This window comes from Stegostoma tigrinum, chromosome 9 (assembly GCF_030684315.1).
Source record: "Stegostoma tigrinum isolate sSteTig4 chromosome 9, sSteTig4.hap1, whole genome shotgun sequence".
NCBI lineage: Eukaryota > Metazoa > Chordata > Chondrichthyes > Orectolobiformes > Stegostomatidae > Stegostoma > Stegostoma tigrinum.
Genome location: NC_081362.1, coordinates 38,342,998 through 38,359,714, shown reverse-complemented (window position 1 = coordinate 38,359,714; position 16,717 = coordinate 38,342,998). Strand labels below are relative to the sequence as shown.

At 42.4% G+C, this 16,717-nt stretch overlaps 1 protein-coding gene across 4 annotated transcripts in view; it reads left to right on the top strand.

The window, feature by feature from the left end:
• cnksr3 (cnksr family member 3) overlaps nt 1–16,717 on the top strand; it is a 201,592-nt gene that overhangs the window by 78,464 nt on the left and 106,411 nt on the right. The gene's annotated exons all lie outside the window — the stretch shown is intronic.

Here is a 16,717-nt window from a genome sequence, read left to right as displayed (position 1 = left end):
AGGCCTTCTGCCTGCCAACAACAATGATTTGGGGCTGGCTGTGAACAAGACCCAGAAGCCATCTTGCCTTCTCCACCTCAGAATTTGTCTGTGTTCTGTCTAGTAAAGGCCACTTTTAATCTTGGAAGAAATACAATTCATTCTTCAGTTGCTGTCAACTATGACTCTTAATTAATGCATCAAATATTTTTATAATTGAAGGTACTACTCTGTACTCCTGCAAACCAGTCATAGCACCTGGAGAAGAAAGACTAAGTAGTAGTATTCTGACCAGCACAAGGACTATCTCCAGACCCTATGACAGGGACCACTGAACTGCTTTCCCAGTATTTCCCTCCATCCACAAAATCTATTTTTCCCCTTTTTTTTACTGTGTGGGGTTTGTGTGTGTATTATATGGTGACAGTTCAAAATTATTGTGGCTAGACTGTAGTTATTTGCAACAATAAATATTAATTGTTTAAGTACAACAACTTGGTCCATGCTTTCTGCCAAACTGGATCTGAGAAAGTTAAATTGAGGAATTTCACTTACTTTTTAAAACCCTTAATTTTTGAGTTGACTCCTGGAATAGAAGGACTAGATTTCCAGTATGCTATCCCAGTGAGGTACTACAGTGAATAGTGAGGCTTTCAACAACTCAGTGCCCTCCTTTTGTTTGGTCGAACAGATGTTCAGTTGGACTTTGAGCTAATGACTCCACTGCTTCCCAATTTATAATGTCATGCAAGGGTTACACTTTTTTGATAAGGCCAAACAAAGCCATTGAAAGCACAATAAACAGGAGTTATTGACAAGGATAGAGGAAATGAGGGACCTGGGAATGTATGTCCGTGGGTCTCTGAAGATGGCAGAACAGGTAGATAGGGTGTCAAAGAAGAAAACGTATTGGGTGTGCTTCCCTTTTGTTGTTTCAAGGTATTGAATACAAAATAGGTATATTTGTGGTGAAGGTATAAAGACATTTGGTGAGGCTGCAGTTCCTGTCACCATGTTACAGGAAGGACATAATTGCTGAAGAGAAAATATTCCAGAATTGCTTAAAAATTGCAGATATGAGGAAAGATTGCATAGGCTAAGGTTGTTTTCTTTAGAACCAACGAGGCTATGGGAACTTAGCTGAAGTGTTTAAAATAATGGTGGGGTTTGGAGAGAGTGTGTAGCGAAGACATGCTCTTCCCTACTGGAGAGGTCTGATAACGGGAGCACAGATTTAAAATGATTGGTAGAAGAATTAGAGGCGATATGACGAAAAACGTGTCCATTCGGGGTGATGGAGCTAGAACTGAGTTGCCGGTTTCATGTTTGAGACAGAAATCCGTGACTATTCCTCCAGAAGAAATATGGATCTGTACCCGAAATGTTGTAAATTGCAAGGCTATCAGTTGGAAACTAGGATTAGTATGGATGGCTAGTTTGTGTCTGCAGCAGCTCAGTGGGCTGAATGGCTTTTCTTTGTGCCAAAACTTTTTCTTTTTACTGATCCTTTAGGTGGTCAGAGCTATGTCTTGGATTATTGACTGAGGAAATTTTAAACAGTCTGCAAATCAATCTATTTTTGGACTAGAAGTCATAGATGTACAGCATGGAAACAGACCCTTCAATCCAACTCATCCAAGCTGACCAGATACCCTAGAAAAAATCTAATCCCATTTACCAGCATTTAGCCGATATCACTTTAAACCCTTCCTATTTGTATACCCAGCCAGATGCCTTTTTAAATGTCGTAATTGTACCAGCTTTCACGACTTCCTCTAGCATCTCATTCCATTTACTCACCTCTGCGTGAAAAGATTGCCCCTTAGGTCCCTTTTTAAACCTTTTCCCCTCTCCCTTTAAACCTATCCTGCTCATTTTTGGGCTCCCTCACTCCAAGGTAAAGACCTTTTATCTTATCTATTTACTCTATCCATGCCCCTCGTGATTTTTATGAACCTCCTATAAGGTCATCCCTCAGCCTCCGCTCCAGGGAAAATAGCCGCAGCCGATTTGGTCTCTACCTATAGCTCAAACCCTCCATTCCTGGAAACACACTTGTAAATCTTTTCTGAGATAACAAGGTGTAGAGACGGATGAACACAGCAGGCCAAGCAGCATCAGAGGACCATGAAAGCTGACGCTTCGGGCCTAGACCCTTCTTCCTGCTTTCCTGATCCTCTGCTGCTTGGCCTGCTGTGTTCATCTAGCTCTACACCTTTGTTATTCTGATTCTCCAGCATCTGCAGTTCCTACTATCTCTTAAAATCTTTTCTGATCCCTTTCAAGTTTCACAACCTATAGAAGGGAGACCAGAATTGCATGCAGTATTTCTAAAACAGCCTAACCAACATCCTATATAACTGCAACGTGACCTTCCAACTCCTATACTCAATGCACTGGCCAATAAAGACAAGCATATCAAACACATTTATCAGGGCTGGGAAGAGGGAGGGGAGCCCAGAAGTAAATAGAAACGTAGGTGCAACCTTGATAGGGTGGATGCAGACAGGAGGTTATTGTGATTGGTTAGTGGGAAAGGTGGAGTGAGTAGGAAGATGGACAAGAACATGTACAGAAGTTGCTGGAAAAGCTTAGCAGGTCTACAGCATCGGTGAAGGGAAAAATGTGTTCGGGTCTGGTGACACTTCCAAAAACCCCAGTCACCGGACCTGAAACAGTAACTCCGATTTTTTTTTTTGCTTCACAGATCCTACCAGATCTGCTGAGTTTTTCCAGCAACTACTGTTTTTGTTCCTGATTTACAACACCTGTGGTTCTCTTTGGTTTTTATTTAGGAATATGGACAGGTCAGGAAGGCAAGGAGGAGAGGGCAGGCTGAGCATGGAATAAAGCTGGGAGTGGAGGGAGTTTAGATTTTAAGGCGAGTATCACAGCAATAGTCGGTGATGAAATAACTGAAGGATCATCCAATAAGGCTTTGTGGGTGGAGCTAAGAAATAAGGGGATGGTGATGTTTTTGGGGTTGTACTATAGCCCCCCCTCTTTCCTCCCCCGCCCCCCAATAGTCAGTGGGAGTTAGAGGAACAAATGTGCAGGGAGACTGGTGGAGACTTGCAGAAGCAATCGGGTTGTCTTAGGGGATTTTAATTTTCCTAACCGACTGGTACTGCCATAATGTTTAGGGCTTAGATGGGATGGAATTTGTAAAGTGTGTTCAAGAAAGTTTCCTCTCTCACTATACAGAAGGTCCTACATGGGAAAGGGCAAAACTCGACCTAATCTGGGGAATAAGGGCAGGAAAGGTGACTGAGGTGACAGTGGAGGAAGACTTTGGGACCAATGACCATAGTTTTATTAATTTTAAAATAGTTATGCAGAGGGACAAAACTGGTCCATAGCTTCAAGTTCTAAATTCTGGCAAGGCAAATTTGATGGAATTAGACAAGAACTTGTAGGGGTTGATTGGAATAGTTTGTATGCGGTCAAAGGGCATGTCTGGCAATTGAAAGTGTGATAGCTAGGATGCAAGGTCTGTATGTTCCTATGTGGATGAAGGGCAAGGTTGGCAGGAGTAGGGAACCCTGGATGATGAGATATTGAGGCTTTGACCAGAAAAAGAGAAGAGATATGGCTCGGGTACAGGCAGCTGAGATCAAGAGAATCCCTAGAATATATGGGGGATATAAAAGCTTACTCAAGGAAATTAGGGTGAAGATGAGGTACCAGCTGGCTTTGTGAGTAGATTAGGGTGACTCCAAAGAGGTTATTTAGTTATTCTGTTTTCTTTAATATACTTAGAGAGAGAATAGGACCCTCTTGAGGAAACTTTCTTGAACACATTTAACAATTTCCATCCCATCTAGGCCCTCTAAGACCAAAATTCTCAGCTCCTCTGTCCCTTCCTCAGTCCTGACGCAGGGTTTCAGCCCAAAGCTTTCATTTTCCTGCTCCTTGGATGCTGTCTGACCTGCTGTGCTTTTCCACCTTCACATCTATTGACTCTGGCTTCCAGCATCTGCAATCCTTACTTTCTTATATCAAACGCTGCCTTCCCTACCATATCTACCTACCATTCTACTTTCAAGGAACTATGAACTTGTATTCTATGGTCTCTTTGTTCAGCAACACTCACCAGGACCTTGCCATTAAATGTATGCAGCGCCTCACATTTATCTAAGTTACATTGCATCTGCTGCTCCTCCGCCCATTGGCCCACCACAATAACTTAGTAACATTCTTAAATACGTACAGGGTGCATTGTAAACAAACCGTGTTGCAGGGTCTGGATAGTCATCTTAGACATAGGTTTTTATTGGAGTTCGTAGATTATTTGAATCCCTTTGGTTTCCCAAACTTTTGTACAACTACACCTTTTGACTCATCGGAACCCAGGAAAGCCCAAGTTGAAAGTTTGTTATTGAATGAGGGCTAGAATGTCTGTCACTTGTGGTAAATGCCTAGATTTAATTATGGCAAGTTTTGATAATGAGATGAAAAAGTGTTTTGTTTCTTTCTTGTCATTCGCATGTCCAGTATTATATGTTCAAAGTTGATCTTCAAAGTGTGCCACTATTTTCAGTCTGTCATGCCTCTGTTATGTGTTGGGGATCAACCACTGGTTTTTCCGTCAAATTGTTTGGTGATGGTACTGTTGGGTTCTTGCTAGCTCTAGATTGGGACCTTAAAATGTTTGAGATTAACAAATCTCCCAAATGTAGAAATTTGCTGGTTGCAATTTAGCTCAAATACAGTTGTTTACTGTGAGATGTTTTACCTGCAAAACAATATCCCCACTTTTATTCACTGTCACACAAGTCAGAACTAAAAATGTGATTTTGATTATACGAATGCAGTTTACCCTTCACAGAATCATCATGGTTATAGCATACACCATTCAGCCTGACATGAATGCAGTGGCTCTCCAATGGAACAGTTTACCTAGTGCCACTCCCTACAGCTTTGCGTGTGCACCATTTCAGATGGTGATGTAATTCCTCCTTTTAATAATTCAATTGAGTCAACTTACTTATACCACGCTTGGGCTGTACGTTCTGAATCCCAGATGCTCCTTGCGTGAAAACATTTTTCTTTGTCTTCATTGTTTTTGCAATTTGCCTGACTGCCTCTGAAAACATGCTGTTAATGCTCCTGTACTATCTGCTGTATACGGTTGTCTGTATTAGTCATATATAAGAATTGTTCAGTAGGCAAGCATGTTTCTTGCACATAGTACTTTGTCCAATTACCACCTGATTTTAACAATCAACAATCCCAACAAGCGCAAATCTATTTGTTTTCTTTTGAGATATGGGCATCACTGACAAAGAAGAGTTAATGGTAAAACTAGAATCGAATTAAATCCATACTGCTGAAGGCTTGGAGTTGTATCCAGGCTAGATGAGACAAGGACAGCAGGTTTACTTCCCCAAGGGACAATATGAACCAAATGGATTTCTGTCATTTAATGATATTATTGGAGAACATAAACTGAGACTTGCTTCAAATTCCAGAGCATTAGCCTGTGGTGTTGGATTAATGTTACCACTGCAACCACCTCTCACCCTTTTTCTACCATCCATTTGGCCATCCACAGTTTAGTAATGTGAATGTCTTGCTGTGTTCAAGAACTTGAAGGCAAATATTAGTCGTTCTTGTACCTAATGTTGAGTAACACAACTTCATGGCTTTGATATTAAAGATTTTATGGGAATAATGTATAGCAAGGCACTTAAGGTTCAAGCTAATTGGGTGGAGTCAGCGTGGTTTTTGGACATCCCGCACATCCCAGATGTCCAAATTCTTCAAGGACCGCAACTTTCCCCCCACAGTGATCGAGAACGCCCTCGACCGCATCTCCCATATTTCCTGCAACACGCCCCCGCCACAACCGCCCAAAGAGGATCCCCCTCGTTCTCACACACCACCCCACCAACCTCCGGATACAACGCATCATCCTCCGACACTTCCGCCATCTACAATCCGACCCCACCACCCGAGACATTTTTCCATCCCCACCCCTGTCTAATTTCCGGAGAGACCACTCTCTCCGTGACTCCCTTGTTCGCTCCACACTGCCCTCCAACCCCACCACACCCGGCCCCTTCCCCTGCAACCGCAGGAAATGCTACACTTGCCCCCACACCTCCTCCCCTCACCCCTATCCCAGGCCCCAAGATGACATTCCACATTGGCAGATGTGCAGGTGAACCTCTGCTTAATGTGGTATACTGCATCCACTGTACCCGGTGTGGCATCCTCTACATTGGGGAAACCAAGCGGAGGCTTGGGGACCGCTTTGCAGGACACCTCCGCTCAGTTCGCAACAAACTACTGCACCTCCCAGTCGCAAACCATTTCCACTCCCCCTCCCATTCTTTAGATGACATGTCCATCATGGGCCTCCTGCTGTGCCACAATGATGCCACCCGAAGGTTGCAGGAACAGCAACTCATATTCTGCCTGGGAACCCTGCAGCCTAATGGTATCAATGTGGACTTCACCAGTTTCAAAATCTCCCCTCCCCCCACTGCACCACACAACCAGCCCAGCTCCTCCACTCCACCCACTGCATCCCAAAACCAGTCCAACCTGTCTCCGCCTCCCTAACCTGTTCTCCCTCTCACCCATCCCTTCCTCCCACCCCAAGCCGCACCCCCATCTACCTACTAACCTCATCCCACCTCCTTGACCTGTCCGTCTTCCCTGGACTGACCTATCCCCTCCCTACCTCCCCACCTATACTCTCTCCACCTATCTTCTTTTCTCTCCATCTTCGGTCCGCCTCCCCCTCTCTCCCTATTTATTCCAGAACCCTCACCCCATCCCCCTCTCTGATGAAGGGTCTAGGCCCGAAACGTCAGCTTTTGTGCTCCTGAGATGCTGCTTGGCCTGCTGTGTTCATCCAGCCTCACATTTTGTTGTCTTGGATTCTCCACCATCTGCAGTTCCCATTATCTCTGGTTTTTGGAGTTACAGGATTTCGATGAAGAAATAAAATGCAGTGGTTAAGAGGAAACCGGTGGATGTTCTGTTAAGATTTTCATCGTGCACTTGATAAGGTGATGAGGCAAATGTTATTGCAGAAAACAAAAGCTCACATTGGCAAGATGTAATATGTGCACCGCAGGGTTTAGTTCTGTGATAGGCATAAGGCCTCAATGTTTTATAGTTCATAATTTATTTGGATGAAGGGACTGAAGGTATGGTCGCAAAACGTGCAGATCATACTGAAGAAGGCATAAAGATACTAAAGAAATATATTAAGGGCATGGTCAAAGCATATCACCTCTTTTGTTTTCTTCTTGCATAAAATTAAGCGTGTTAGCTTAATGTGGGTTATTAGGAAAATCTTCATCTTGTTATAGAGGATATAGTAGCGGAGTATTTAGAATGCATGGTGTGGTCAAACCACATCAGCATGGCTTCATAAAGGGGAATCATGTCAGCCAAATTCACTAGAATTCTTTTGAGGAGGTAACAAGCAGGATAGCTAAAGTGGAAGCAGCAGGTGAAATGTATTTTGATTTTCAGAAGTCATTTGGCAAGGTACCAAACAGGCAACTTAAGGTAGGAGTTCATGATGTTGGATGTTTGGCTAACTAATGGAAAGTGAGGATAAGGAGGGACATTTTCAGTAGGGGAACCCGTACTAAGCGATATGCTTGGACCACAATCACTGACAAAACTTATGACTTGGTGAGGAAGGTGAATATAATAATGACAAATTTGTGGATGACAAAAACAAAAGTGGAAAGGCAAGTGATAAGGATGACTGAGTTCGCAGAGAAATATAGACATGTTAAGTGAGTGGACAAAAATTTGGCAAATACAATATAATGTGGGGAAATAAGATTTGTGCAATTTAATGGGAAGAGAGTAGCTGAATACTATTTAAATGCAGAAGGGCTGTAGAAAGCTACAGAACAGAGGGATAACAGTACAGAGCTGGAGGAGCATCAGAGGAATGGGCAAGTTGACGTTTTGGGTTGGGACCCTTCTTCAGAAATGGGGACAGAGGGATTTTGGTGTTCTTGTCAATGAATCACAAAGAACCAGTGTCCAAGTTCAGGGGATAATGAAGGTAAACGAAATATTGACCTTTGAAATAAAAGGGAATGAAAAATAAAGTAAGGAGCTTTTGCTAAAACTACACAAAACACTAGTCAGACAGCTGGAATACTAGGACCAGTTTTGTACCCCTTGCCTAAGGATAGGTGTACTTACATTAGGGGTAATCCAGAGAAGGGTCAGTTGGCTGATACCAGCTATGGAGAGACTTGTCAGAAGAAATGTTGAGTAGGTTGGGACTGTAGTTGGAATATGGAAGAATGAGCGATGACCTTGTTAAAACGTGCAAGATTCTAAAGAACATAGAGCATAGAACATAGAAAAAGTACAGCACAGTACAGGCCCTTCGGCCCATGATGTTGTGCCGTGGAATATTCCTAATCCAAAAATAAAATAACCTAACCTACATTCTCCTCAATTCACTGCTGCCCATGTGCATGTCCAGCAGTCGCTTAAATGTCACTAATGACTCCACTTGCATGACTACCACTGGTAAACTATTCCATGCGCTCACAACTCTGGGTGAAGATCCTCCCTCTGACGTCTCCTGTATACCTTCCTCCTAACACTTTAAAGCTATGACCCCTCGTGGCAGTCAATCCTGCCCTGGGGAAAAGTCTCTGGCTATCGACTCTAGACATGCCTCTCATTACCTTGTACACCTCGATCAGGTCACCCCTCTTCCTCCTCCTCTCCAGAGAGAAAAGTCCGAGCTCAGTCAACCTCTCCTCGTAAGACAAGCCCTCCAGTCCAGGCAGCATCCTGGTAAACGTCCTTTGCACCCTCTCCAAAGCCTCCACATCTTTCCTATAATAGGATGACCAGAACTGGACACACTATTCCAAGTGTGGTCCCACCACGGTTTTGTAGAGCTGCAGCATAACCTCGCGGCTCTTAAACTCGATCCCCCTGTTAATGAAAGCCAAAACACTATATGCTTTCTTAACAACCTTATCCACCTGGGTGGCAACTTTGAGGGAGCTATGCACTTGAACAGCGGGATCTTGGTGTTCCTCCACACTGCCGAGAATCCTGCCTTTAATCCTATATTCAGCATTTAAGTTCGACCTTCCAAAATGCATCACTTCGCATTTATCCAGGTTGAACGCCATCTGCCATTTCTCAGCCCAGCTCTGCATTCTGTCAATGTCTTGCTGAAGCCTGCAATAGCCCTCGATACTGTCAACGGCACCTCCAACCTTTGTGTCATCAGCAAACATACTAACCCACCCCTCAACCTCCTCATCCAAGTCATTTATAAAAACTACAAAGAGCAGAGGCCCAAGAACAGAGCCCTGCGGGACACCACTCAGCACTAACCTCCAGGCAGAATACTTACCATCTACAACCACACTCTGCCTCCTGTCAGCCAACCAATTCTGAATCCAGACAGCCAAATCACCCTGTATCCCATACCTCCTGACATTATGAATGAGCCTGCCATGGGGAACCTTATCAAATGCCTTGCTGAAGTCCATGTACACCACATCCACTGCTCGACCCTTGTCAACCTGTCTCATGACTTCCTCAAAGAACTCAATAAGATTTGTAAGGCATGACCTGCCCCTCTCAAAGCCATGCTGACTCCCTTTAATCACGCTATACTTTTCCAAATAGTCATAAATCCTATCCCTCAGAATTCTTTCAAGGACTTGACAAAGTGGATACGGAGAAGTTGTTCCACTTGTTGGGAGTGTTTAGGACCAGAAAGCATAATCTTGAACAGAGGGGGGGGTCATGTGTTCAAAACAAAAATGGGAGGAATTTCTTTTGAGGGTTGTAAATCTGTGGAATGTTTTACCGTAAAAGGTTGAAACTGGATCATTAGTATATTCGAGGCTGAGACAGATTGTTAATCGATAAGAGCTTTGAGGTTATGAAGAAAAAGCAGGAAAGTAGTGCTGAGGATTATCAAATCAACTATGATCTCATTGTCTAGTGGAGCAGACTCAATGGATTGATGGCCCACTTCTGCTCCTTTTGTCTTTATGGTTCTATCTTAATAGAGGATTAAGTGGCAAACTGAAATTGTCCATTTTTGGCATGAAAAATAAAAGATAATGCACGTTATTTAAATGATGAATGATGAATGATACAAAGTTCTGAGAAGCAGTAGGATCTAGATGTTCATGATTTGCAAAAGATTCATATGCTGGTACAGCACATAGTTAGGGAGGCGAATGGAATGTTGTATTAAATTCCTGCATGATGAACAAGCATGGGATTGTGCTTCTGTTCTTACATAGACGTAATGAGACCACATCAATAATACTGTAATGGCATTGGCTTTCCATGTATTGGGAATGTGTAAATGTATTGAAAATAGTTCAGAGGGGTTTATTAGACTAATACTTTTTAAAAATGTGAGTTTTCTTGTGAGGAAAGGTTGGACAAGTTGGGCTTATCTTCTGGTGGATAGGGGTAAGAGGTGACTTTTTTTTATTGAAAGTGCAAGATCCTAACAGTTCTTGACAGTGGATATGGAAAATGTAGACTGAGGGTTTACTGTTTTAAAAGTAAAGGATCATGTATTTAAGACATGGTTGCTTTTCCACCAAATGTATTGGAAGCAGGAATTCTGAATTTTTTTTTAAACAGGTGATTTGGTGTAAGCAAGGGGCTGGAAAGGTTATTAGGTGGTTATTGTCAGACTAACCATCATGATCTTTAAAAGACAGAGCAGGCACGAGGGGCCAAATTCCCTACTCCTGCACATAGCAACGTATGGGTCAAGTGCAAATTGACATCAGGATCAGCAGATTAGGGGGTGAAGATGTAACCAAAGGAGTAGTGTAAGATGAGTGGTTCCCTTTTACAGGATGTCTGTAATGGGATGGGACCATTGCCTTAATGGGATAAATAGGGCAGTCAGTAGGACTTTTGAACTTGCAAATTGTTAGCGTTGTTGGGTCAGTGGCAGAAATGAAGAGCTCTTGTGCAGAAAGGTTATACAGATAATAGTTTTTTAAAAAGTAACAAAATGATTTGAGTATTTTAAAATTGTGCCTTAATTTCTCTTCATCTGTTGAACCTAACAAGTTTGGAGTAATTAAGCTAGGAGAGAAAGAAAGATGAACAGCGAGTAAGAATTAAAGCAAAAGTACTGGTATGTGCCCTAAAACTTTCTGTATCAGTAACAAGATGAATGAACTTTGGGCTCCAATTCAAGATGAGGGGAATAAGGTGGTAGCCATTCATGGTGATTTTGCGGCTGTATAAGATATTAGTTAGGCCTCTTTTGGAATATTGCATGCAATTCTGGCCTCCCTGCTATGGGATGGATGTTGTGAAATTTGAAAGGGTTTCAAAAAGGTTTGAGGTTGTTGCCAGGTTTGGAGAGTTTGACCTATGGAGAGAGGCTGAAGGGACTGGGGCTGTTTTTTTTCCCTGAAGCTTCAGAGGTTGAGTGACCTTTTATAGGGGTTTATAAAATCATGAGAGGCATGGAAAGGGTGAGTAGCCAAGGTCTTTTCCCCAGGGTGGGGGAGTCCAAAAATAGATTGTTTCAAGGGGAACGAGCAAAGATTTGAGACCTAAGGACAACATTTTCACGCAGAGGATGATGCTTCTATGGAATGTGCTGCCGAAGGAAATGGAGGCTGGTGCGATTTACAACATTTAAACGTGCATCTGGGTGGGTGTATGAACAAGAAGAGTTAAGAGGGATATGGGCCAGATGCTAGCAAATGGGACTAGATTGATTGATTTAGGATATCTGGTCAACATGGATGAGTTGGACCAAAGGGTCTGTTTCCATGCTGTACCAGTCAGTTCTCTGACAGATGAGAACAAAATGGACAGGACAAGGAGATTAATACACTACAACTTAAGATTTTTTTTAAATGATGAGCGGATAGTGGATGAAATCACTTCACTGGGGATAGAATCTAAGGAGTAGGTAGGTGCTAGAGACCATGCAATTTTAAGAAATAAAAGTGGATATCAAACTCTTATTGACATTACCCTTTTGTATACATCACCCGACATGTAACAATGTGGTTTTTATGGCAAATTTTGATTTTTGTTTTAGTATGGATTGCGATGTGTCTGAATATGCATCTTAAGAGAGATGACTGCGGGTGCTGGAGAATCTGAGATAACAAAGTGTAGAGCTGGGATGAAGACAGCAGGCCGAGGAGCAGGAAACCTGATGTTTCAGGGCTAGACCCTGCTTCAGAAATGGGGGAGGGGAAGGGGGTTCTGAAACAATTAGGGAGAGAGGGGCAGACAGATTGAAGATGAATGAAGAAGGTGATAGGTGGAGAGGATGTGTCTGGAAGATTTTTTGCAGCAAAATGTCCTCGAGCCAAATTTAGTCAATAGCTGAACGGGGCAGAAACATTTACCCAATAAGTATAATAACGTGATTAAGCAAGGTAATTGACCTACCTCCATCTCGTTCTGTGCATCTTTTTTGTTTCTCCCCCTTTTTTCTTTGTTTGCAAAGTTGATCTTTCTGCCTTCCATTTGTTTCTGCAGGTTGCATTCGGATAGTTTGAAATAAATTATTCTCTTGAAGCAATTCACACCTGATTTGGGCACAACCTTTGTTTCTTCACTAACCAGTACTACGTTTTGACTGTTGCGTTGTGAGACCTTCTGTTATTTTAATCTCCCCTGGCTTCCACTTTATCACATTTTCCACTTTGTTCTTTTTACACCCTCCCATCCATCACTGCCTTAAAAAGACTTGAATCTGTATTTCTCTTCATTTCTGATGTAAGGCAATTGATCTGAACTCTGCAGTGAAACAGATTCTACCTGATCTGATTTTTTTCCCCTAGCCATTAGTTGTTAATCTTATTACGTACAAATTTGATTTGAAATTTGAAAGCAGGAAGTGTGAAGCAATGACTAGGATTCTTGATTTGAGTAAGGCGGACTTCAGTGGGATTTAAAAAGGCCCACCCATAGTGAAGTGGACAAGAGTGTTACAGAGATCAATGTTAAAAAATGGGAGGTGTTCAGAAGAGAATTTAGTGTTGGTGAAGAACCACTGCCCTTGAGTGCAAACACATGTCAAAAAGAAAGTCAAGGGCAACTCAGAATAAAACTTAAAATTAAAGTTATAAACACACACACAGCACAGATATTCAAAAGTGCGAAAAATTACCATGGTGACAAAATTAAATATAGCTGTACAAAGACATTTGCACTGAATATTGGAATCATCACACCCAAATGGAATATTCACTTTTTGTATTAAGAGAACTAGAATACTAGGGTGTTGTAGAAGTTATGCTTCTTTGATGCAAAACCCTGGTTAACACATTGGTCAACCATTGTGAGCACTGCATCACACCTCACTTAAGGACGTGTTGGCCTTGAATGGAGTTCAACATTTATTGAGCAGAGTGATGCCTAGATTGTCAGAGTTAAATTGAGAAGTCAAAGTTAGGTGGAACACCAGATAAAGGGGTAAATTGACTCAATCTTGCAGAATATTAGGGGAGCAGAAAAGAGAATTTGGGATCAAGTCTTTCGGCTGGTTAAGCAGTCTAGAATTGAAGAACACCGCCTAAAGATTAGAACTAAGCCTTTCTGGGATATAATTTAAGAAATACAATTGCACAGAATATTTTGAGGATATTACAGCGGTCTTCCAGTAATGTCACTAAATTAATGATTAATTTAAAATTAAGATGCATATTAAAGGATATGGAGTAAAGTGATATGTGAACACAGTCATAGAGACACAGAAATGTTTGGTCCACCATGTCTGTGCTGACCAACAAATGTCAAATTGCACTAATCTAATTTACTAGTACTTAGTCCATACCCTACTATGCCCTCGCATTTTCAGTACACATCCAGATACTGCGTAAATTTTGCAAAAGTACCTGCATCCACCACCCACCTAAGCAGTATGTTGTATATATCTACCACCCTCTCGGGGTGGGGAAATGCTCACATCTCCTCTAAGCCATTTTCTGCTCACTTTTTTATAAAAAGCTTTTGCTTCTTGTCTTGGACATGTCGGCCATGGGGAAGAGATTCTCATGATCCACTTCTATTGTTGCTTGTAATTTTGTGTGCCTCAATCAAATTCGTCCCCACTTCTTTGCCCACCACCACCCTCAAAGCCTTGCCTGCTCCAAGGAAAAGAAACCCAGCCTATCCAATCTGTCTTCAAAGACCTCTCATCTCCAGGCAACATCCTGGTAAATCTCCTCTGCACCTTCCCTCGTGCAATCTCATTCTTCTGATAGTATTGCAACCAGAACTGTGTTCTCCGTATTACGTCTGTAGCCTAACAAATGTTGCATAAAGTTTGTCATTTGTAATGTGTATTCTATGTTCTGACTAATGAAGTCGTATGAAACCTTCACCCTGGTTACCTGTGCTGATTCCTTCAGGAATCTATGCACTTGTACACAAAGGTCCGTTTGTTCTCAGTACTCCCTAGGGACCATTCATTGTTTATATCCTTCTCTTCTTTGTCCTCCCAAAATGCATCACCCCTCTCTTATCCGATTAAATTTCAACTACGATAACAAAGTTTGAAGCTGGATGAACACAGCAAGCCAAGCAGCATCTTAGGAGCACAAAAGCTGACATTTTGGGCCTAGACCCAATTCCAACTGCCATTGCTTTGCCTGATTTTTTTTTTTGCCTGTTGATCGATACCCGACTAGCCAGAGACCGAAAGAACTGCTGTAAATCAAACAAAAACAGAAATTGCCGAGAAAGCTTGACAGGTCTGGCAGCATCAGTGGAGACAAATCAGGAATTGATGTTTTGGGTCCAGAGATCCTTCCTCAGAACTCTAGGCATACCCGCCTTTTGAAGTTCTACTCTATTCTTTGACAGGATTTCCATTCTAGTCTTTTTCTTGTCTATCACTTAATTTCACTGTTGCTCCTGGTATTTTGACGTGCGGCTATGGAAATGAGTTTTACCAAATAGCATCACATTCCTTGGTGACTCCTTCCAGCTCAGACCTCATCCTCAATGATTAGATTAGATTCCTTACAGTGTGGAAACAGGCCCTTTGGCCCAACAAGTCCACACCGCCCCTTGAAGCATCCCACCCAGACCCATTCCCCCTAAAGCCCACACACCCCTGAATGCTACAGGCAATTTAGCATGGCCGATCCACCCTAGCCTGCACATCTTTGGACTGTGGGAAGAAACCGGAGCACCCAGAGGAAACCCACACAGACACTGGGAGAACGTGCAAACTCCACACAGACAGTCACCTGAGGCTGGAATCAAACCCGGGTCCCTGGCGCTGTGAGGCTGCAGTGCTAACCACTGAGGCACCGTGGAATGGATTCCACCTCCAAGTTTCATTTGCTTCTGAGGAAGAGTCAATTGACCTGAAACATTAATTCTGATTTCTCTCCCCAGATGCTGTCAGATCTGCTGAGCTTTTCCAGCAATTTCTGCTTTTGTAGCCTGAGACCATTCTTTTAGGTATCAATGATACCTACAGATTTTCATGCCATCTTCAAACTTACTAATTGCACATTCTACATTCAAAATCCTGGAATTCCCTCTTGATGGGCATCGTGGGTCAACCTACACCATGTGGACAGCTCATCACCACCTTTGGGCAACTGGTCACAGGCAATAAATGTTAGCCAGCCAGCGACAACTATGCCCTACGTCTGAATAGTTTAAAAAAAAATACAATACATAACAAACATTCGGCTCCCAGCACTGAACCCTGTGGTACACTGGTCACAGGCCTCCAATTTTAAAAAAAAACACCACAACCCTCCACCATCACTTTGGACCCAGTTTGCCAACTTGGCTTGGATCCCATGTGCACTTACCTTCTGGACCAGGCTTCTACATGGGACCTTGTCAAAGGCCTTACTGAAGTCCATGTAAACCACATCAACTGCAGCAATCTCATCTATTTATTAAGTCACCTTTTCGAAAAACTCAATTAAATTAGTTAGACAACATATCCAGCTGACTATTCCTGATCATTCCCTTTCCAAGTATTGATTAATCCTGTCCTTCAGAATTTTTTGCCAATATTTTCCCTACCACTGACATGCTACTAGCTGGTCTATAATGACCTCTCCTATCTTTGTTTCCTTTATTCATGGAGGAAAATAGACAATCGGGGTGAATGACCCCTCGACTGCCCACCATTTTGGACCTGTTAATGATGACCATCAGGAGATGGCTAACCACAAGTGGTCTTGTGTTTCTAGATACTTGACTCCAATTATAAACATGCATCACTGTATTCTATTTCTTTTTAAAGCTGTGGCCTTAGAGAAAATGTTGTAGCAGCCTTTACTTTTGAACCAGGAACATTTATTTCCCTTTCAAGGTCTCTTTGTAATGAAGAGCCAGTTGAGGCTAATTATAATTTGTTTTCAGGGTCAAGCACCTGTTAACATGATTCTTTCCTTGTTAATTTTCTCTCTTTTTAAGGTGCTGAATATTAACATGCTCAGTGGCTCTCTAGTAATTTTCCCAAATGGTTGTTTAGCTCGTTATGATTGTCTGACATTGAATGCTTGTTGGATGATTGGTGTAGACATCACAATCACTTGATCCTGAGTGTTCATTTACACACTTTGCAATATTCTGCTGGCATGTGATGGAAATGGAAATGCTGCATTGCTTTACTTACCTTCTGGCCTTTTTTTCTAATTCAAAGAAGTCCAACTTGACCCACTTTTACAGCTACAGCTGCCTATCACACTTTATATGGCTTATTGTAAAACATGGTTTGTTCATGCTACAG